Source organism: Mesoplodon bidens, assembly GCF_964165515.1.
Source record: "Mesoplodon bidens genome assembly, chromosome: 11".
Classification (NCBI taxonomy): domain Eukaryota; kingdom Metazoa; phylum Chordata; class Mammalia; order Artiodactyla; family Ziphiidae; genus Mesoplodon; species Mesoplodon bidens.
This window is the reverse complement of record NC_138167.1, coordinates 91,979,424-92,003,122: the sequence shown is the minus strand read 5'-3', so window position 1 is coordinate 92,003,122 and position 23,699 is coordinate 91,979,424.

Sequence of the window (23,699 nt, the reverse complement as noted above, 5' to 3'; positions counted from 1 at the left end):
ATTCTCTGAATAACTGAATTGAATATTTAAATATATATTTTGTTCCCATTATTTGCAATTCAATTAGCTAAAACAAGCACATACGGATTAGTAAAATGAATGTCACTAAATAGTTCAATTTTCCTAATTTTAGTTAAGGACTCATGGAAAATTATATATGGATAGGCAAGGTAAAATAAAAACATGGACTCTAAGAGAGTTCTAAACAATATTATTATTCCCCATAAATCAATAATTGAGAAAATTATTCTATCTTTATTTTACATGCCTTTATTTGTTACATTTTGAGATATATCCTTCAACTATATATAAAAACAAATATATGTGAACATTTATCTGTTAGATAATATTTCAAATTACGCTATTAGGCAATACTTTAATTTCAAAACTTAAATGATGTGTTAATTTGTGGCTTTTGTTTTTTAATTTTGATCTGATTCCATTTTTTTCCCGAATGGATACTACCTCTGGTAAAGTCCTAAAACAATAAACCAGCACCTAACAACAACACATATGTATGTGAAAATGTATCATTTAAAAATATATTTACAAGTGAATGTTCCAAACCCCTGTGTTATTGTTTTTTGTTGTTTTACATATGAGGAAACTGAGACTCAGAGAGGTTAAACAAACTCCAATATCATATTAGACTCACAGTCAGTGGGAAAGGAGAAATTCGAATATGGATTTCTGATTTAAATCCATTTTTTTGACTTCACACAAAAAAATGGAGAACACAGACATAATACAGAAAGAGATAAATGGTACCCTAAAGCCAAAATCATTTTTGTGTCCCCAAATATTTAGAGGTTTCAGATGATTCTGTTTTTTAGTAATATTATTAATTCATATCTGCAATAGTGATGTAAAAATTGGGTAATATCTCAGTGAGTTAGATTAGGCGATGTGCTTCATTCTCTCTCTTTAATTAGCTGAATAATTGCTTCAGCTTTTCAATTCTCTTTGTCCATAGAGGCTTAACTTGAGACTCAACTTTGCATGAAAATCACATTCAAATTTTTCCAAGATAATCTGTTCAATTTTGTTCACCTAAATGATTGACAGCTGTTCCGAAAGAACAAAATCCAGACAAAGTCAAGCAAAAACTTTGATCCCTGAAAGAACAGTTTTTCACTCTGTCAAAAAACCCCCACAGATTTATAATTTAATAATACTTATATCATTTTATATATGTATGTATTTATATAATAAATGTCATCTACTTATGTATATTTATATTTTTGCATATATATTTCTGTCTCTCCAGTTGTAAGTATTTTTAAAAGAATGTGGGATCGCTAAGTCTGAAACATTTTATTCAAAGTAAAATCAGGAGAAAGACAGCATGCACAATACAATGGTTTATGCAGAGATATACAAATTAAACATTCAAATGTAGTATAAACTTGACCCTATCCTTTTTTACACATGATCTTGTATATTACATATTTTATGTTTCTTATTGTCTTTGAAATGAGGTTTAGCCTAGTCACAAAGGTAATTAATTGCTTTCATAATAACATAAAGTGGAAATCATTTTATTTAACTGGATTCAGCCTAGTATTTTAAAGGTCATGTGATCACATGGCATTTAAAATCTTAACACTTAGAGGCAACTGCCCTTGAATGGTTTAAGCTGTTTCAAACCATCATGTGTTTGTGTGTGTGTAACATGTGACGTACAATAGCCAGTTTTTTCCATCTGTAGTGTTGCCCTTAGCAACAGAAGACATGTGACAGTGCTTATGTGACTCTGCTGGCCTGCAACAGTGTGTAGAAGGATTTAAGCAAAATGAAACAGACAGAAATATTGATCCAGGCAACTGGAGTTTTCAAGTTTATTGCAATGATTATACAGATTGTTAAGGGAAGAAAATAAAGATGCAAAGAAAAGCAGAGAAAACTGGAGTGAGAGGCTGTGGTAACACAAAGGGGTATGTTTTCCAGAGGTTGTTATGAAGTTGAATTTTAAAATATACATATATGATCATTCTATTCCTTTGTCTCTTTCATTTATGTTTATATTTAGTAAATAAGGTAAACCTTTTTCTGCTGTATGATATGAAAAAGGGTAATTCTATACTCACAAACACCTTCCTCTGTTACCATCACAATTAAGAATAAGAATGAGAATTTTTTTAATATCACCATGCTCATTTAAAGATAGCTTGTGAAATACATTTTCAGAGGAGATTCTTTTTCTGGAGTCCACAGGACAGTTTAAATTGAATAGAATTATAAGATCATGTATATGGAATAACATATATAATATGTTATATATAATATATGGAATAACATATATAATATAATGTAACATAGAGATATAGATAGATAGATAGATAGATAGATAGATAGACAGTTATTATATATAACAGACAAGATATAATCATGTCTACTATAATCCATAAGATTTTTTTACACATAATCTTTTTATTTGAGTTTGGGAAACTTAATAAAACTAGGAGAGTGAAGATCCTGTAGTACCCATTATAAAGTAACCCAATTTACTCACTCTATTAAGAACTCTGGCTATACATATATCTTCAATCAGAAAAAAAAAATGCAAATGTGACAACATAAGGACCAGTGTTAGAAGTGTATCATGTAGACAAATATTCTTCTGGGTCATGTAATCCTTCCATGTAAATTGCAATGCATTTAATAGTCTATTGTGAAAAGTATGATATTGTGAAGAGAACTATGGCAAAGAGAACAAATCTCGAAAGGGAAAACATCTTCATTTTTACCATTTTATGTTTACTATAGTGAAGAAGAGAAGAAATACATGAATTTTACACTACCAAATAGTTCAGTTGATTAGAGAATCAATGAATACTGAGTACTTATGATATTTAAGTTCCTTTATATGATTTAATTGCAAGAACAGTATAAAGTTCATGGTGTTATACCCATTTTACAGATGAGAAGCTTGAAGCTTTAATAGCTTAAGGGAATCTCCCAAGGCTATTACTTAGGAATTAAGTGTATTTTTGCACCCAAGACTTATACCACACCCTTGCTTGCCACTAAGCCACTTAGAAGAAAGTCTGTGTGCATATACAATGCATATCATAAGTTCTGTACAATTGCAAAAAGTGAGCAATACCTTTTAACTCTGAACTTCTGAAAAGTCAAACCAATAAAATAAATACATGATCAGTTATAATTCTCTAATTTTTTTAATAGATAATTTTTCTGTACCTCCTCTGTGTCAGACACTGTACTAGGCAGTAGAAATACAATGGAGGGAAAACAGACATAGTTTTTGCCTTATATATTAGTTGGGGTTCTCCAGAGTAACAGAACCAATAGGAGAATATATATATATATATATATATATATATATATATATATATATATATTCAAATGTTAATCTCTTTGTATACACATATGAATAAATGAGCTTTATCAAAACTGTAGGGGTTCAGAACAGACCTCCCTAAAATACTCTACTTTGGCACTTGGATTATTTTGAGCTAAAGGAAATGGAGACCCTATAGGGTCAAGAGAAATTACCGTCCTTCCCTAACTACTAGAAGAATTTAAACTGGGGCTTTTCCCCAGGAAAAGAGTTTTACCAGAGATAAATTTTATCTAAGTGACCCCATCTATATGGCAGGGCAAACATCTAGTTACCAAATATATGCTCTTCTTCTTATTGTCCTGTGAATGACCCTCCTGTCTTTGGAACCCCCAGGCTCCTATCCCATTCCTTAGCTCAGGGTGACATATACAGTTCATTTTACCTTCTGCCTTTGAATCTCCTCATATTTGTTGTGTCTCTGATTCTCTCATGTATGTGGAGTTCTTGCACATATGAAGTAAAATTTGATTTTTTCTACTATTAATCTGTCTCATGTCAATTGAATTCTTAGACCAGCCAGAAGAACCTAGAAGGGTAAAGGAATATTTTCTTGTTCCTGACATAAGGAATTGGCTCATGTAATTATGGAAGCTAAAATGTCCCGTGATCTGCCATCTGCAAGCAGGAGACCCAGAAAGGCCAGTAGTATGGATGCCAGTTGTAATCTGAAAACCTGAGGACCAGGAGCATTGAGGGCAGAAGACTTATGTCTCAGACAGAGCACATATACCCTTCCTCTGCCTTTTTGTTCTATTGAAGGATGCTCCCCTACACTGGGGGTGAAGGGTGGGAATTTACTTTGTTCACTTCACCAATTCAAATGCTAATCTCTTCCAGAAACCCTCTCACAGACACACCCAGAAATAATGTTTAACCAGATATCTGTAACCAGTGGCCCAATAAAGCTGATGAATTAAATTAACCATCACACCTTATGTGTTCTTGCCTTGCCTCTGTAATCATGACTTCATAGAATTACAATGCCCTGCTTTCTTAGTCCTCCTTGAAATGGCAAAATAAAACATTAATCAAGTGTCACGTTTATTTTCTGCATCCCCAATAAGAGTACCACCGCTATAATTTATCCCCTAGAACAGTGACCTACTTCACAATTATGTTTCAATTAATGATTAAAGTCATCACACCTAAATATATTATTTATTTATTTACTCTACTTGCGGTGCATGGGCTCTCTTGTTGTGGCACGTGGCCTCTAGAGACCAGGCTCAGTAGTTGTGGCACACGGCTTAGTTGCCCCGTGGCATGTGGGATCTTAGTTCCCCAACTAGGGATTGAACCTGCATCCCCTGCATTGGAAGGCGGATTCTTAACCACTGGACCACCAGGGAAGTCCCTATAATTTATGTATTTATAATCTATATAAACTATGGAAGGAGGTATTTGGTTTTATAAAGTAGGAGGGAAAGGTAGATCATCAGATAGCCTTAGGAATGAGAGAGACTGGAAATAGCACTTGAGAAAGTTTGGCTACAAATGGGAAGAACGATGAGGTAAGACAGTAGCTAGAAGATAAAGTAGAAAAAAGGTAAAAGTTTTAATATTTTTAACTTTTGTCGAGGAGGAAGAAATTTTCCTCTACCCTTCTAAGTTCTCTGGCTGGTCTAAGAATTAGATTGACATGAGACAGATTGACAGGAAAAAAAAACTCACACAAAAGTGAAACGGAGTTCCAAGCATGACCCTGGGAACCTTCCCGGGTACAAAAGACCCTTCGTGTTCCCTGTTTCTTGTTTGTAGGAAAAATACTTTAGTTTCCTAGACCTTCCCCAAGTTCCAAAGAGCAGCACAAGCAATTACTAATTAGGTAAGTGAGGGAATGCAGAAACAAAGGAAAAGCAGTAAAGCAAGAAAAGCAATGGCAATAGATCCTCCTCAAAGGATATACATAACAATCTGACACGTAGCTTTGAGTGGTTCTGCAGGAACTAAGACCCCTCACCCAGGTGGAGGATGGTTGGAACCAGAAGGCTGATGATTAAGATTCCCAAAACATCACACTGTTACCTCACCACCAACCAATCAGAAGAAAGTCATGCACCCTGCAGCCCTCACTCCAAATGTTGCCTTTAAAAACCCTGAAAGCCATCAGAAAGTTCAGGTCTTTTGAGCATGAGCTATCTGTTTTCCTTTCTTGGTGCCTGCAATAAATACTGTACTTTCCTTTACACCAACCCAGTGTCAGTAAATTGGCTTTGCTGCACAGTAAGTGAATGGACTCGAGTTCCCTTTGGTAACAAAAATTTAATTACATGGATATACATGGGAGAGACCCAGGACAACTGAGCAGCTCACCAAAGTAGCAGAAATCCTCACTTTAAATACCATCTTCAGCTAGAGAAAAAAGGGGATTTGGAGGGTAGTGGTTAGGGACTTCAAAGGGGAGGAAAGCAATTCACATGAAAATGGAAAAACACTTGTATGATAAACAAGTGTTTGCTGAGCCACACAGAAACAATGGGACATAGAAAGAAATTTTAACAAGCAGATATTGCTAGGTTCCTCTCTGCCCATTTAGTTCATACTATAGTTATCTTTGGTGATAGTCTACTTTCTCGAATAGGTCCTCTATTTACAATCTTCTAGGCAGTTAGGAGGAAGATTAAAGTCTCTTCCTGACTCTTTTGGGCCTTGATTGCTTTTAGCTCGAAATAATCTGCATGCCAGATACATTTTGGAGTGACAAATTTTGTTCCCCTACACTTTGCTTTGTTTTGTTTTTTTAAGATAGAAGAAACTTGAATAAACCTAGGTGTTGGTGAGAAGTGTGGCAGACTGCTAATTGGCCCCTAAAGTTTCTTCTCTTTTCCCACAGCAATAGAGTTTTAGCTGAGCACATAGCCACTCAGTTGGAGACTACATTCTCAACTTCCCTTGTAGCTAAGGGAAGTTAGACTGACTATGACTGACTAAGCTGTAACCAGTGGTATGTGAATGGAAGTGATCTTTGCAACTTCTGTAAGCCTCAAAGTGAAATTTTGTGCCCTCTTCTTCCAAAAGGCTGGAATATGGAAGTTTTGGTGACTTAATTCAACCTCACGGAAGAGCAACAAGATCAAGGGAAATTGGTTCTGTGAAGGAATTAGAAACATCTGCAGCTCGTCTCCAGACAAAATAGGTAAGAGAGAAATAGCATTTATCTCATTATGCCTTTTTATTTTGAAGTCTCTTTTTCCTAATGGCTTACCCTATACTTAACGAATATAGGGAGGATCCAGTGAGAGGGAGAAGTTAGAAGTACCATGGTAAAATGAAATAGGTAAGATTCATTAGAAGCTGTAAGACTTTAGAATTAAGAATGACACTGTATATTACATATGAGTATGAGTACACATGTGAGTATATAATATATAAAATCAACCAAAAAAAATAATTCAGGAGGCTGCAAGGGTAAAGATCTTTAAGAGTAAAGATCTTTTAAGTATATATTGTGGATCTGGCACAGTATGAGGTGCTTTTGAATCTGCACCTCTGATGGGACTTGAGCCCACAATCTTCCAACTGAAACTGCACAACTTGTCTCAGAATTTAATAAAGCTCAGGTTCTTTATGTCTCCTCGCAGAAGGAATTCAGCAAGAGGCAAAATGATAAGTAAGAAGTAGATTTATTAGTATAGGACATTTGTGAAGGATACAGGCTGGCAGGCAAGAGGGCTCTGCCCTGAGAACTAAGTGGGCTACATTTTTTACAATCAAAGGAAAAGTGGGGAGGGAGAGAAGACCACCTTCTTCCTCATCTTCGAGTAGACGTCAGGCTTACATCATTAGCTCCTCCTTCACGTTGGATGGGAAAGTTTTTGACCCTATACGTTCAAACCAGGACTGTTGTTCAAATCAGCAGAAGGGTGGTAACATTTACTAAAATATGTTAAATCATCTCAGGTTTCATTATAATGAGTGTCTTCTACTTTGGAATGTCGCCTTTCCCTTATATTCCTGTCCTTGGTATGTGTAGAGGTGCATGTCCTAAGGATCATTATCTTGCTGACCTCCACCAGCAGGATGCAAGCCTCATTTTTTCACTTAATGGCCTGGGGCACATCTCGTCTTTTATTTATGGCTTTATTATTAGGCAAGCCTGCGGCATTTCCTAACTTTCTGATAGCTTTCCTGAGTGATCATTAACTTACAGTGGTCTCCCAAAGTTCCCTAAAGTTCCCTCTCTATCTTTAATCCCCTAGTGGGATTTCTAAAACTACCTGTGTAACTATCCCACTCTATTCTTATCATTTTTACATAATGTTATCCAATTTAATATTGATAAGGACCCTAAGAGTAGGTATTATTAAATTAGGTTTTTAGAAGCAGAGAGACAAAAAGGCCTTTTTTTGTCCATGTCTCACAACTATTAAGTGGCTTATTTGGGGTCCAAAGATAAAGTGTCTAATTCCTAATTCCTTGCACATTTTATTATAATTGAATTCTTATTTGAATACTAATTCAAATATCTATCTACTTAAATATCTATCCAACTCAAATGTCTAATATACTACCAAGAAGTAGTTTAAAGGAATATATTAATGGAATACTAGCATATAAAGGATTACTTGTGCTATTTCATGCTTGTGATTAAGGGGAATTCTAATTAAATATGATTCTGCCTCAAGTCCAAGTCCTAAGTCTAATTGCCTTTGTTTGCTTGACAGGTTGTTCTAGCCAATCAGCCTCTACTTTGCTTTTTAAAAAAAGTCATAATCAGAGGCTCCTCCTTTTACAAACTTCTCCAACTTGCAAACTTTCATAGATTTGAACATACTTTTCAGAACAAAAGTATTTTCACCTCTGCCTGTCCCCAATAAATGGCACTAACATTTACTAGTACAGTATTGCTATGGCATTATAAGCATATAAAACTTAGATATATATTTATATACAAGCATATAAAATTTAGATGTAGCCTTTCATAATTTACCCTGTTCATAAGAAGAAGAGCTTTTGTACACTTTATAGTTTGTTCTGGTGTTTCTCAAATCTTACTCGACAAAAAAGTCCCATGACCAAAGGCTGGTTGGATGCAACCCTCAGAGTGTAGAAGAAGCAGAGCTTACTCTGTAGCCAGATTGCTTGTTTAAATCCCAGATCTTTTTATTTCCTAAATTCAGGTCATTTTGCAAGTTACTTCGTGGCTCTCTGTGTCAGTTTTCTCATCTGTGGTTAGGGTACCCACTAGATAAGTTTGTTGTGAAGGTTAAAGGAGATAATTTATGTAATTATAGTTGAAGAATATTCAAGATATAGATTGGTAAAAATATCCTAAACTTTTTGAAACTCTTTCACACAAAGTCATTATTCAATCTAGACGTTTGTTTTTCCTTAAGAACAAGTATTAACTCACGTTACACAGTTATTAACAAAATTTTCAAATTAGGAAGCACTGTTAAAAACACCTTTGTAAATATGAAATACACTCCTAAAATCATAGGAACAGATTTTAAAATTTGTAGAAAGTTGAAAGCTCACATATAAAGTGATATTTCTATACTAAACTTTAGCACTATAGTTATCTTTGTCATAGCTTAAACTTTTAAAATAATAATTCTAAAAACTGTAAATATACATACACATATGCTCATAAACACATACACACAGAGTGTGTGTGAAACTGGAATTTTAGTTCTGTTCTCATTTATGTCCATTGATATTACTCATTGCTGTTGTATGTTGAAACGGACAGTGCTTACACGTGCAACTTCATCATTTCAATGCCTCCCAACAAACCTTAACACACCAAATTTGGGGATTAGTTGTGGCTGATGGTTAGAATAAAGACTGAACTCTGTAATAAGAGACTAGAAACCAGAGTATCTTTAAAAGGTTATTTATTTCTCTTTTAATTGGTAGTCTGTGTCTCTGTTCTGTGGCTGGTATGCCATCTCTACTGTGTTAGAGATGAAGGTACTTTCTATCTGTTGCTCTTCCACTCCAAAAAGATTGCAGAAGCAGAAGGTAGTTCACCCTTTCATCCACATTTCATTCCTGGAAAGGGGAAATGAGAGAGAGGGAGGGCATGAACTTTTCAGTTTTATGGGCATTGCGTGATTGTTGGAAACATCACTTCCATTCATCTTCATCGACCAGAAACTAGTTACATCACCACCTTAGCGGCAAGAGACGCGAGGAAATTTAATCTTAGCTAGGTGGACATGAGTCCAGCTAAGACTTATATACTAGAATTGGAGAGAAGGAATTGGAGGAACCAACGTTGGTCTCTACAACAGTTTGCCAAAGCCCAATCCATGTGAATCCAAAGGTTCTAAATTCACTGACCATCTGTTTGCCAGCTTCTTTACTTCTTCTGAAAACTGTGGTTTCACACACAGAATGATGAATTATGACTCTGAGGAAAAAATATTTGGAGTTTATTCTTTCACACAGCTTTTAATGCCATATACTGCCTTTTCATTATAAAGGGAAAATAAAGCATAAATAAAGCTCAGTTTGGGGGTTCAGTGTGGGAAGTTCCCTGGGTAGGGACAGCAAGATGTTACTGTGGGCTTAAGGAAGAGGAAGTAAGAAATAATTCTCAATATCTTTTCAGTATTGATAACAATCCACAAAGGATGTGTTGTGTATGACATCTTGCTCTCTTTCCTCTACTGAGAGCAACATCAAGTGAGACAAAGAAAAAAATAAAATAGATAATCAGATGTAAAAAATATGGGCAGATAAAAGTATAGTAGATAACTTGTGATTTTTTTTTTCTGTTGAGGAGAATGCAAGCCATTTTTATTTTCTGTTAAAAAAAAAAGACTGTGGTGCTTTTGAAAAGCATGTGACTTTTGAGCTTTTGCACAGCAAAGGAAACTATAAACAAAACAAAAAGACAACCCTCTGAATGGGAGAAAATATTTGCAAATGAATTAACGGACAAAGGATTAACCTCCAAAATATACAAGCAGCTCATGCAGCTCAATATTAAAAAAAAACAAAAAAATGAAAAAATAGGCAGAAGACCTAAATAGACATCTCTCCAAAGAAGACATACAGATGGCCAAGAGGCAGATGAAAAGCTGCTCAACATCAATAATTATTAGAGAAATGTAAATCAAAACTACAATGAGGTATCACCTCACACTAGTTAGAATGGGCATCATCAGAAAATCTACAAACAACAAATGCTGGAGAGCGTGTGGAGAAAAGGGAACCTCTTACACTGTTGGTGGGAATGTAAATGATACAGCCACTATGGAGAACAGTATGGAAGTTTCTTAAAAAACTAAAAATAGAATTACCATATGACCCAGCAGTCTCACTACTGGGCATATACGCAGAGAAACCCATAATTCAAAAAGACACATGCACCCCAATGTTCCTTGCAGCACTATTTACAATAGCCAGGTCATGGAAGCAGCCTAAATGCCATTGACAAATGAATGGGTAAAGAAGATGTGGTACACATATACAATGGAATATTACTCAGCCATAAAAAGGAATGAAATTGGGTCATTTGTAGAGAAGTGAATGGACCTAGAGACTGTCATACAGAGTGAAGTAAGTCAGAAAGAGAAAAACAAATATTGTATATTAACGCATATATGTGGAATCTAGAAAAATGGTACAGATGAAACGGTTTGCAAGGCAGAAATAGAGACACAGATGTAGAGAAAAAATGCATGGACACCAAGGGGGGAAAGTGGTGGGGGTGTGGTGGGATGAACTGGGAGACTTGGATTGACATATATATACTAATATGTATAAAATAGATAACTAATAAGAACCTGCTATATAAAAATAAATAAAATTAAATTAAAAAAATGAAAAGCACGTGACTTTTGATTAATAGAATTTATGACATCAATCCAGACCCTGAAGCCCTAATATTTGATAGAATAAAACAAAATAAGGTTAATCTTTTTAACGTTTAGTACCTTTTTTTGAAAAAGGTGTCATGTTTGTCTAGGATTTAGATGTTACAAATAATTGTATAGTGGATTTTAACTTTAATTTCTTTTTTTAAATTTTAGTTTCTTAATAAAACTTTGATCAAAAAACATTTAGTGCCTGACAGCCTCTGCAGTCAGTCTAAGCTCTGGCTGCACTATCTAAAGAATAAGCACCTGTGTGGCTGCTCCAAAATGCACCTTTCTCCTGGGTTGTGAAGAAGTAATAGTGCATGCTGTGGAAGTAATGAGCTTCCTCCTCCATGTAAAACATGTAGGTACAGGGAAGAGCAGAACTAGTAGTCAAAATAAAAAACACAATCTGTGAGAAAAATAAGAGATTAGATACAGCTCAAGAAGGAATTAGTGAGTTGGAATGTCAGATAGAAGAATTATTTCAGAAGGCATCAAGAAACAATAATCTAATAGTTTGAAAAATAATTTAAAAAAACTAAAAGACATATAGGATAGAAATAGAAGTGCTTGGGGTTTAGTATGGATAAATTATTTAACTCATAAGCAGATAAACCAACCACATCTAAACGTATCTCAGAGTACACTTTAACTTGTGTGAAATTATAAAGCTGCATTACCTTATGGAAAAAAAAAGAACAGGAAAAGAAGACAATTTCTAAGGTTAGTGATAAACATAAAGTAAAAAGCAAGAGATCAAAGAAACTGATGCTTTTTTAGCCAGAAAATATGTTTAAAGAATGGCATATCAAATGTCACTTCATTTGGACAAGATTCATGACACTGTTTCAGAGAGGGTTTCTTTTCTGGCAAAAGATAGTCATCACACAAGAGATAGAACTTTAGTGAAATTTAAAATGTGGTTAACTTTCCACATGAGGTTATGATTAAATTTAAAAGAAATTCAAGAATTTCTACAAATAATTTCATGAGGCAATAAGATGCTGAAGTCACTTGTACTGCCACTGAAATTCACTGTAAGTTGGTTTGGAAATTATATTTACTTCTGAATAGACAATTGAAGCCATGAAGAGGTGGCCACAGCTGATGTGTTGCCATGGTAACATTTCCTCCCCAGCTGAGGAAGCTATACAGAAGAAAGCATATAGGTCAGAAAGTGTTTACACTAACAAAACAACTGCATGTTAAAATCAAATGCTTTTGTAAACATCATATGCCAAAAGAGAATTGTGAATCCTAGTTTCAGGCTATTAAAAACAGACTGATTCATCTTTGGGATGATGTAGTAAGCTGCAAGCACAGTGAGACAAGGGACATTCAAGGTCAAGAATACTCTCTTCCCTGCATATTGGCAGTTGAATTTTAAAAAATGGGGTCATGATAAAACTTTTTCCTATGGGTTTCTTTTGAGTTCCTTGAAATAGAGGTATATTCAACTGAAGAATTCTCCCAGAAGGCAATTCATCTCACAATGAATTACCCCAGGGTAAGAAGGATAAACTCTATACTCAATAAATATCTGTGGGTTATTAATTCTGTACCCTTATTAATGACCAAAATTTCTGAAATGTAATTGAAGTCAGATATAATTAAAGAGAAGGAGAAAATAGGGTGAGAAATGAAGAAAGAGATTGAGTAAAATTAGTCAATAGCCCAGAAGTAGAAAGAGTGAAAGAAAGAAATAACAAAAGTAGAAAAGAAGAAAAGATGGAAGGAAAAAAGAAAAAGGAAGGAAGAAGGGAAGAGAGGAAAGACCTCAGGGAGTATCATAGTCTCCCTGAAGAATGATGAAGGTGGCATTTGCAAGGCAGTGGCTGAAATGAAAATTTGTAGTTTGCCTTCACAGCATCCATCAGTCCCCAAGCCATCAGACAACCCTAACTTTTCTCATCTGGGGAATTCACATTTTGCATTTTTATTAACTTTGGTTTGGATGGGGTTAACTGGATGCCCAGTTCTAAGGGTAGTATATGATAGGCTTAAGGTAATAGTATATCTCATTATTCACTGAACAAAGTGATTAATTCAGATAGGCAGATGATCCAATCTGAGTCAGTACTTACATGTTTTTTGGAGTTTCTAAGAAAGAAAAACTCCTTCAATCTTCTGCTGGAGTGGCAGTATGAAGATTTGAGGTCTCTCTGCAGCCATCTTGGGATCACTAGGAAAAAGCTTGAAGCTAGTAGAATCCATCAGTTGAAGCTGGGGATAGAGATAGCACAGGGAAAGGTGAACCAAGGCGTGGATTGAGTGACATTTCAGGCTTGAAGCAAACTGTACTGGGAGGCAGAGCTGCTTGTTTAGGCATGGACTGTTGTTTAGTTGCAGGGACAATTACATTCTTGATTTTGCCTAAACCAGTTTGAGTTGGGTTTTCCATTTCTTGATATGAGAAAGAATTCTGATAAAATTCCCCTTACTTCCTAAATCCTCCCCCTCTTTTGAGCCAAAGGAAGATAACTGAAGTAACTGAGCACAAAATAATAGTTGTATCCTTGGGTTCATAATCCATGAAAATCCCTGGAACATCCATTTGTGACTCCCTATGTGTAAGGCACTAGAAAGGATATGAATATAACAAGACAAAGTCTGTGACATGCACAGAAATGAGCAGGAGACTAGAATAGGAAACAAATACTTAGCAATGAGGTAGATATTTTATTTTCACCATTTACAAATGAGAAAACTGAGGTACTGAATCTAAGAAAATGCCTCAAGAGGTGACAGAAGTGATGTAGGATGGAGCTGTGAAATAAGGCACTTTGATTTACATGAACTATGGGCCAAAATAATAGTAGCAAATATTATATGCTGTCTGTATTAAATTCATATACAATATATACCATCTGTTTATTGTTATATCTATTAGTAATAAAAACTGTGTAACTGTTGTTACCATTAAGAATTTGATTAGCTTTTGTCTCTGTTTCCTAAGAGAGAAATTAAACCCCTTGGGTTTCCTTAGTGATAGAAGCTTTTTGTTACTTATAGTGGGCCCTGATAGCTTATACTACTAAGGCGACTCATGGTGGGCCCTTAGTAATCTTACACTAAAAGATAATTTAGGATGATGTAGGCCACTGCGGAAAGATAAATTGTGTGATTAAAGGGTTGGAGTTTTGAGCCACAAGATACCAGCCAAAGTTCTGACCTCCAGGGAGGGGAGGGAGTTTAGAGATTGAGTTCAATCATATGGTCAATGATATAATCAGTTTTGCCTATGTAATGAAATTGCAGTGAAAATTCTGAGCATGGAAAATCAGTGAAGCTTCTTGGTTGGTGGCCACATCACTGATGTGATGGGAGGGTGAGGTGGCCCCCATTCCACAGGGAAAGGACGTAGAGGCTCGCTGTTCCTTCCCAGATATGAATTCCCTTCTGCACCTCATTTTGTAATAGGGACAGAATGCTTTCAAGATATTTTGCTGGCTGTCAAAATCAGCTGAGGTAAGTTGGTGGGAAGGAGCTGCTGAGGCTCAAGTGATTATGTGACTCCAGAGTCTATACGAAGTGGATCCAGAGTTCAACTTCAGGTTATTTAATTCTTAACTGTTTTTTCTGTCATAACATACTGGTCTAAGGCTTAACGTGAGCTTTTGCTAAATCCATAAACAAGGAACACGTATTTGCATATTCATTATTTATTATCATTTTTATGGTTCCTAAAAGAGTACTTCCTCACTTCTCCATAATACTCTGCAAACAATCTTATTTCCCATGAGAAAGGGAACTTAGAAGAAAACCACTAGCATTGCCAGGAAGTACAGAGTGCTGATTTAATGTCACTGATCATGATTTTATAGTGTTCTGCGCAGGAGTAATATTCAGTATTTTCTCCAGCAAACTTCAGCTACACCAGAGCCAGCATAGAGTTGGCTGCTAAGATTAAGGGAGAGATAAGGGTGGTTGTAAAGAAGTTACTTATGAATCATGAATCTAATTAAGTAAAAAGAGAGGGGAAGACAGGTGGAAGGTGTGAATAATGAGGCTGTGGAGTTTGTCAATAGACAAAAGTACTACAAAGGTAAAAGAACTGTTTTTATGGGGCACTTATGAGCGCAGAGTGTCAGGAACTGAAGTCAGAGGCCAAGATATTTTTCTAGTTTCATTTTAAGTCTTCAGAGTCCAGAAGGCCAAGAAGGTCAACCACCGTAGTTGGTTGGACTTAGAAGACAAAATTTGTAGCTCAAACAAGGGTAGACTCAGAGGTAAACACTAAAACTCAGTATATTTTCAAATCCTAGAGATTGAAACACAAACTTTTTACTTCTGTGACTGTTCTGTTCACAATTTATTTTGAAGTTATTGGTAGTGTTAGAAAATTATCATGTGAAAGGCCAGTGGAGTCATATGGCACACACCTGATCCATCAGAAGTTCAGTGTCCGTGAGATTGATTCAAGATGGCAGAATAGAAGGATGTGCTCTCCTTCTTGCAAGAACACCAGAATCACAACTAACTGCTGAACAGTCATCGAGAGGAAGACAATGGAGCTCACCAAAAAAAGATACACCACACCCAAAGACAAAGGAAAAGCCACAGTGAGATGGTAGAGGGGTGCAATCATAATAAAATCAAATCCCATAACTGCTGGGTGGGTGACTCACAAACTGGAGAACACATACCACAGAAGTCCACCCAATAGAGTGAAGGTTCTAAGCCTCACGTCAGGCTTCCCAACCTGGGGGTCTGGCAACGGGAGGAGGAATTCCTAGAGAATCAGACTTTGAAGGCTAGCGGGATTTGATTGCAGGACTTTGACAGGACTGGGGAAAACAGAGACTCCACTCTTGGAGGGCACACACAACGTAGTGTGTGCACTGGGACCCAGGAGAAGGAGCAGTGACCCCATAGGAGACTGAACCAGACGTACCTGCTAGTGTTGGAGGGTCTCCTGCAGAGGCAGGGGGTGGCTGTGCTCACTATGAGGACAAGGACACTGGCAGCAGAAGTTCTGAGAAGTACTCTTTGGCGTGAGCCCACCCAGAGTCCACCATTAGCCCCACCAAAGAGCGCAGCTAGACTCCAGTGTTGGGTCGCCTCAGGCCAAACAACCAACAGGGAGGGAACCCAGCCCCAACCATCAACAGTCAAGCAGATTAAATTTTTACTGAGCTCTGCCCACCAGAGCAACAACCAGCTCTACCCACCACCAGTCCCTCCCATCAGGAAACTTGCACAAGCCTCTTAGATAGTCTCAGCCACCAGAGGGCAGACAGCAGAAGCAAGAAGAACTCCAATCTGGCAGCCTGTGGAACAAAAACCACATTCACAGAAATATAGACAGATGAAAAGGCAGAGGGCTATGTACTAGATGAAGGAACAAGATAAAACTCCAGAAAAACAGCTAAATGAAGTGGAGATAGGCAACATTCCAGAAAAAGAATTCAGAATAATGATAGTGAAGATGATCCAGGACCTCGGAAAAAGAATGGAGGCAAAGATTGAGAAGATGCAAGAAATGTTTAAGAAAGACCTAGAAGAATTAAAGAACAAACAAAGAGATGAACAATACAGTAACTGAAATGAAAACTACACTAGAAGGAATCAATAGCAGAATAACTGAAGCAGAAGAATGGATAAGTGACCTGGAAGACAGAATGGTGGAATTCACTGCTGCAGAACAGAATAAAGAAAAAAGCATGAAAAGAAATGAAGACAGCCTAAGAGACCTCTGGGACAACATTAAACGCAACAACATTCACATTATAGGGGTCCCAAAAGGAGAAGAGAGAGAGAAAGGACCCGAGAAAATACTTGAAGAGATTACAGTCAAAAACTTCCCTAACATGGGAAAGGAAATAGCCACCCAAGTTCAGGAACTGCAGCAAGTCCCATACAGGATAAACCCAAGGAAAAACATGCCGAGACACAAAGTAATCAAATTGGCAAAAATTAAAGACAATGAAAAATTATTGAAAGCAGCAAGGGAAAAATGACAAATAACATACAAGGGAACTCCCATAACGTTAAAAGCTGATTTCTCAGCAGAAACTCTACAAGCCAGAAAGGAGTGGCATGATGTACTTAAAGTGATGAAAAGGAAGAACCTACAACCAAGATTACTCTACCCTGAAGGATCTCATTCAGATTTGATGGAGAAATCAAAACCTTTAAAGACAAACAAAAGATAAGAGAATTCAGCACCACCTAACCAGCTCTACAACAAATGCTAAAGGAACTTCTCTAAGTGGGAAACACAAGAGAAGAAAAGGACCTACAAAAACGAACCCAAAACAATTAAGAAAATGGTCATAGGAACATACATATTGATAGTTACCTTAACGTGAATGGATTAAATGCTCCAACCAAAAGACACAGGCTCGCTGAATGGATACAAAAACAAGACCCATATATATGCTTTTTACAAGAGACCCACTTCAGACTTAGGAACACATACAGACTGAAAGTGAGGGGATGGGAAAAGATATTCCATGCAAATGGAAATCAAAAGAAAGCTGGGGTTAGAATACTCATATCAGATAAAATAGACTTTAAAATAAAGAGTGTTCCAAGAGACAACGAAGGACACTACATAATGATCAAGGGATCAATCCAAGAAGCTATAACAATTATAAATATATATGCATCCAACATAGGAGCACCTCAATACATAAGGCAACTGTTAACAGCTATAAAAGAGGAAATCAACAGTAACACAATGATAGTGGGGGACTTTAATACCTCACTTACACCAATGGGCAGATCATTCAGACAAAATTAATAAGGAAACAAAACCTTTAAATGACACAATAGACCAGATAGGTTTAATTAATATTTATAGGACATTCCATCCAAAAACAGCACATTACACTTTCTTCTCAAGTGCCCACAGAACATTCTCCAGGATAGACCACATCTTGGCTCACAAATCAAGCCTCAGTAAATTTAAGAAAATTGAAATCATATCAAGCATCTTTTCTGACCACAATGCTATGAGATTAGAAATGAATTACAGGGAAAAATATACAAAACACAAACATATGGAGGCCAAACAATACGTTATTAAATAACCAAGAGATCACTGAAGAACTCAAAGAGGAAATCAGAAAATACCTAGAGACAAATGACAATGAAAAGTCGATGATCCAAAACCTATGGGATGCAGCAAAAGCAGTTTTAAGAGGGAAGTTTATAACTATAAAAGCCTACCTCAAGAAACAAGAAAAATCTCAAATAAACAATCTAACCTTACACATAAAGGAACTAGAGAAAAGAGAACAAAACCCAAAGTTAGCAGAAGGAAAGAAATCATAAAGATCAGAGCAGAAATAAATGAAATAGAAACAAAGAAAACAATAGCAAATCTCAATAAAACTGAAAACTGGTTCTTTGAAAAGATAAACAAAATTGGTAAACCATTAGCCAGACTCATCAAGAAAAAGAGGGAGAGGACTGAAATCAATAAAATTAGAAACGAAAAAGGAGAAGTTACGACACTGCAGAAATACAAAGCATCCTATGAGACTACTACAAGCAACTCTATGCCATTAAAATGGACAACCTGGAAGAAATGGACAAATTCTTAGAAAGGTATAACCTTCCAAGACTGAACCAGGAAGAAATAGAAAATCTGAACAGACCAATCAAAAGTAATGAAATTGAACTGTGATTAAAAATCTTCCAACAAACAAAAGTCCAGGACAACATGGCTTCACAGGTGAATTCTATTGAACATTTAGAGAAGAGCTAACACCCATCCTTCTCAAACTCTTCCAAAAAAATGCAGAGGAGGACTTCCCTAGTGGCGCAGTGGTTGAGAGTCCGCCTGCTGATGCAGGGGACACGGGTTCGTGCCCCAGTCCGGGAAGATCCCACATGCCATGGAGCGGCTGGGCCTGTGAGCCATGGCTGCTGAGCTTGCGCGTCCGGAGCCTGTGCTCCACAACGGGAAGGCCACAACAGTGAGAGGCCCGTGTACTGCAAAAAAAAAAAAAAAAAAAAAAAAAAAACTTCAGAGGAGGGAACACTCTCAAACTCATTCAATGAGGCCACCATCACCCTGATACCAAAACCAGACAAAGATACTATAAAAATAGAAAATTACAGACCAATATCACTGATGAATATAGATGCAAAAATCCTCAACAAAATACTAGAAAACCCAACAACACATTAAAAGGATCATAAACCATGATCAAGTGGGATTTATCCCAGGGATGCAAGGATTCTTCAATATATGCAAATCAATCAATGTGATACACCATATTAACAAATTGAAGAAGCAAAACCACATGATCATCTCAATAGATGCAGCGAAAACTTTTGGCAAACTTCAACACCCATTTATGATAAAAGCTCTCCAGAAAGTGGGCATAGAGGGAACCTACCTCAACATAATAAAGGCTATATATGACAAACCAACAGCAAACATCATTCTCAACGGTGAAAAACTGAAAGCAGTTCCTTTAAGGTAAAGAACAAGACAAGGATGTCCACTCTCACCACTATTATTCAACATAGTTTTGGAAGTCCTAGCCATGGCAATCAGAGAAGAAAAAGAAATAAAAGGAATACAAACTGGCAAAGAAGAAGTAAAACTGTCACTGTTTGCAGATGACATGATACTATACATAGAGAATCCTAAAGATCCCACTAGAAAACTAATTAGAGAGCTAAGCAATGAATTTGGTAATGTTGCAGGATACAAAATTAATGCACAGAAATCTCTTGCATTCCTATACACTAATGATGAAAAATCTTAAAGAGAAATTAAGGAAACACTCCCATTTACCATTGCAACAAAAAGAATAAAATACCTAGGAATAAACCTTCTTAGGGAGACAAAAGACCTGCATGCAGAAAACTATAAGACACTGATGTAAGAAATCAAAGATGATACAAATAGATGGAGAGATATACCATGTTCTTGGATTGGAAGAAGCAATATTTTGAAAATGACTCTACTACCCAAAGCAATCTACAGATTCAATGCAATCCCTTTCAAACTACCACTGGCATTTTTCACAGAACTAGAATAAAAAATCTTAAAATTTGTATGGAGACACAAAAGACCCTGAAATGTCAAAGCAGTCTTGAGGTAAAAAAGCAGAGCTGGAGGAATCAGACTCCCTGACTTCAGACTATACTACAAAGCTACAGTAATCAAGACAGCATGATACTGGCACAAAAACAGAAATATAGATAAATGGAACAAGATAGAAAGCCCAGATATAGACCCACGCACATATGGTCAACTAATCTATGACAAAGGAGTTAAGGATATACAGTGGAGAAAAGCCAGTCTCTTCAATAAGTGGTGCTGGGAAAACTGGACAGCTATATGGAAAAGAATGAAATTAGGACACTCCCTAACACCATACACAAGAATAAACTCAAAATGGATTAGAGACCTAAATGTAAGACCAGACACTATAAAACTCTTAGAGGAAAACTTAGGAAGAACACTCTTTGACATAAATCACAGCAAGATCTTTTTTGACCCACCTCCTAGAGAAATGGAAATAAAAACAAAAATAAACACATGGGACCTAATGAAACTTCAAAGCTTTTGCACAGCAAAGGAAACCATAAACAAGACAAAAAGACAACCTCAGAATGGGAGAAAATATTTGCAAATGAATCAACGGACAAAGGATTAATCTCCTATATATAAAAACAGCTCATGCAGCTCAATATTAAAAAAACAAACAACCCAATCCAAAAATGGGCAGAAGACCTAAATAGACACTTCTCCAAAGAAGACATATAGATGGCCAAGAAGTACATGGAAAGCTGCTTAACATCACTAATTATTAGAGAAATGTAAATCAAAACTACAATGAGGTATCACCTCACACCAGTTAGAATGGGCATCCTCAGAAAATCTACAAACAACAAATGCTGGAAAGGGTGTGGAGAAAAGGGAACCCTCTTGCACTGTTGGTGGAAATGTAAGTTGATACAGCCACTATGGAGAACAGTAGGGAGGTTCCTTAAAAAACTTAAAATAGAATTACCATATGACCCAGCACTCCCACTACTGGGTATATACCCAGAGAAAACTGTAATTCAAAAAGAAACATGCACCCTTATGTTCACTGCAACACTATTTACAATAGCCAGGTCATGGAAACAACCTAAATGCCCATCGGCAGATGAATGGGTAAAGAAGATGTGGTACATATATACAATGGAATAGTACTCAGCCATAAAATGGAACGAAGTTGGGTCATTTGTAGAGACGTGGGTGGACCTAGAGACTGTCATACAGAGTGAATTAAGTCAGAAAGAGAGAAACAAATATTGTATATTAACGCATATATGTGGAACCTAGAAAAATGGTACAGATGAACTAGTTTGCAGGGCAGAAATTGAGACACAGATGTAGGGAACAAACGTATGGACACCAAGGGGGGAAAGCGGTGGGTGGTGGGGTTGGTGGTGTGATGAATTGGGAGATTGGGATTGACATGTATAGGTACAATGAGTCACTCTTGTCATTTAAGGAAGTTTCCCATCAGTGGGGAACTGTTTATCAGCCAAGTTCCCAGGTGTAAGCTAAGAGGCCACCTTACATGCAGGATTTTCTAAGACTAGACAGTCTCAGGCCTACTACACTAACTCTTTCCTGCACAGAAGGTCTTCAGAGACTTTATGAGGTAAAGGATACTGCCTTTTATTCCGAGTATGAGATCACAAATGAAAGATGCATCCATGTTTTTGTTAATTAATTTATTTGATGTATACTTGTGATATGATGGGGACACTAAATCACAGTACTCAAAGCTTACCTATATGTGGACTGTGGTTGAAGCCTCAGGCTGAGAACAAATAGCTTGAAAACATCCTCATGTTCAAAAGTATAATGCAAGACATTCTTGCACGTCTTGCAAAGAGGGTGGACCAACTGAATTGGGCAGACCTTAACCTATACCCTATGGTAAGAGTTTATGGAGTGGTGGTGGTAGAGGGCTTAAAGAAACCCATATACTCAGAAAATGAGAGGACTCTTGTTTTCATCCTCTTGGTAACACATGAATCTCCCTGAAGAAGCTTAGGGAACGAGAAGGTCCACCCAGCTATGGTTGTAATATTGGAGCGTATAGATTTTAATTTAGGGAAAATAAAGATAGGTAATGTTTCTGAAAAAAGCTGAATTTTCTGATGAAAAATCCACTTCTGGTACAGTGTCTATAGATTGAACAGAGACATCAGAAATATAGAAAAAAGTTTGGTTGGCTTTGAAATAGACCAAAAGTGAAAGATGGGATAACGGTGTTGGCAATATTTTTAATAATATGGATGAATATATGACATGATAAACTTCATATAATAATATGTGTAATAAATTGGTATGATGGGATGCAAGGTTACCTGTTTCTTGTGTTTAGTAAGAATTACTAATTAAAAACACCATTTCACATATCCAATAATAGTGCAGGCATGTTTGAGTTGAAAGAAAATGACTATACCTGAAAGTCAAACATCAATAAACACAAAAGTATACACTAAAACTCAGTATCTTTATATCATAAGAGTCTTGAAAAATAACCCTCTCAATGTTGTGACTATTTTGTTTTTAATTCATTTTGAGGTCGTTGGTAATGTTTACCAAATTTTCTTGTAGAAGTATTTCAGACCTTTCAAAACGTGTTGTATTTTTTAACACAAAAGAAATTCTTATAATCTCAATTGATTTAAATTTGTTTCCCCGTGACATGCTGGCCATTTTTCATTCAGTGGTATTTAGACACACTATATAGTGATATACTTAATACAACAGGAAAATTGCTGATTTTGTTGTTAAATCTGATCTTGTTGCTTAACTCTTTTCCAATACTTTCTGTTTTCTGGAGTTTCAATAGTAATAAAATACATTTAAAAAAGAAAAAAATTAGCATTTCCTCCCAAGTGAAATAAAATCAAATAAATGAATAAATAGTAAACAACTTACGCTGAAATATCAGTTATAAAATCTGATTTACTCATATTATAATGTGTTTATACCCTAGAAAATTATAATGAAATGACTGAATTTTTTCATATAATATCTTCTAACTGCACTACATATAATAATTTAAATGCTATTTATACCCATACATTTACACACATATTAAACGAATTTTCTGATTAAAAAAACTGTAGAGATTCTTACAAACATATTCTGTGGTCCAGTATCTTTTATACTTTTTCCCTGAAATAAAATGTGCAACTGGGATGAACTATTAATTAAAGAAATGAGCAGTTCTGCATGTTTTTCATTCCATAAATCTTTTCAGACATTCAGGAGAATGTCTACTATACTTGAATACAATTAATAATAAGCTTTAATAATTTTCAACAATGATTACACACTTTGTTTTCACATTACAAATGCTCTTGTAAAAAAAGTTTCCTTTTACTTTGTTTCAAATATTCAGAATATTAGCAAAGGCTAATCTTAAAATAATTTGATTTGTCAAGAAATAGCTTCTGCTTTCCCTGGTCTTATCATTTATATAGTGTTAAAACCCATTATCATTCAACAAATATTTATAAATTTACTGGAAATGTGCCATTAT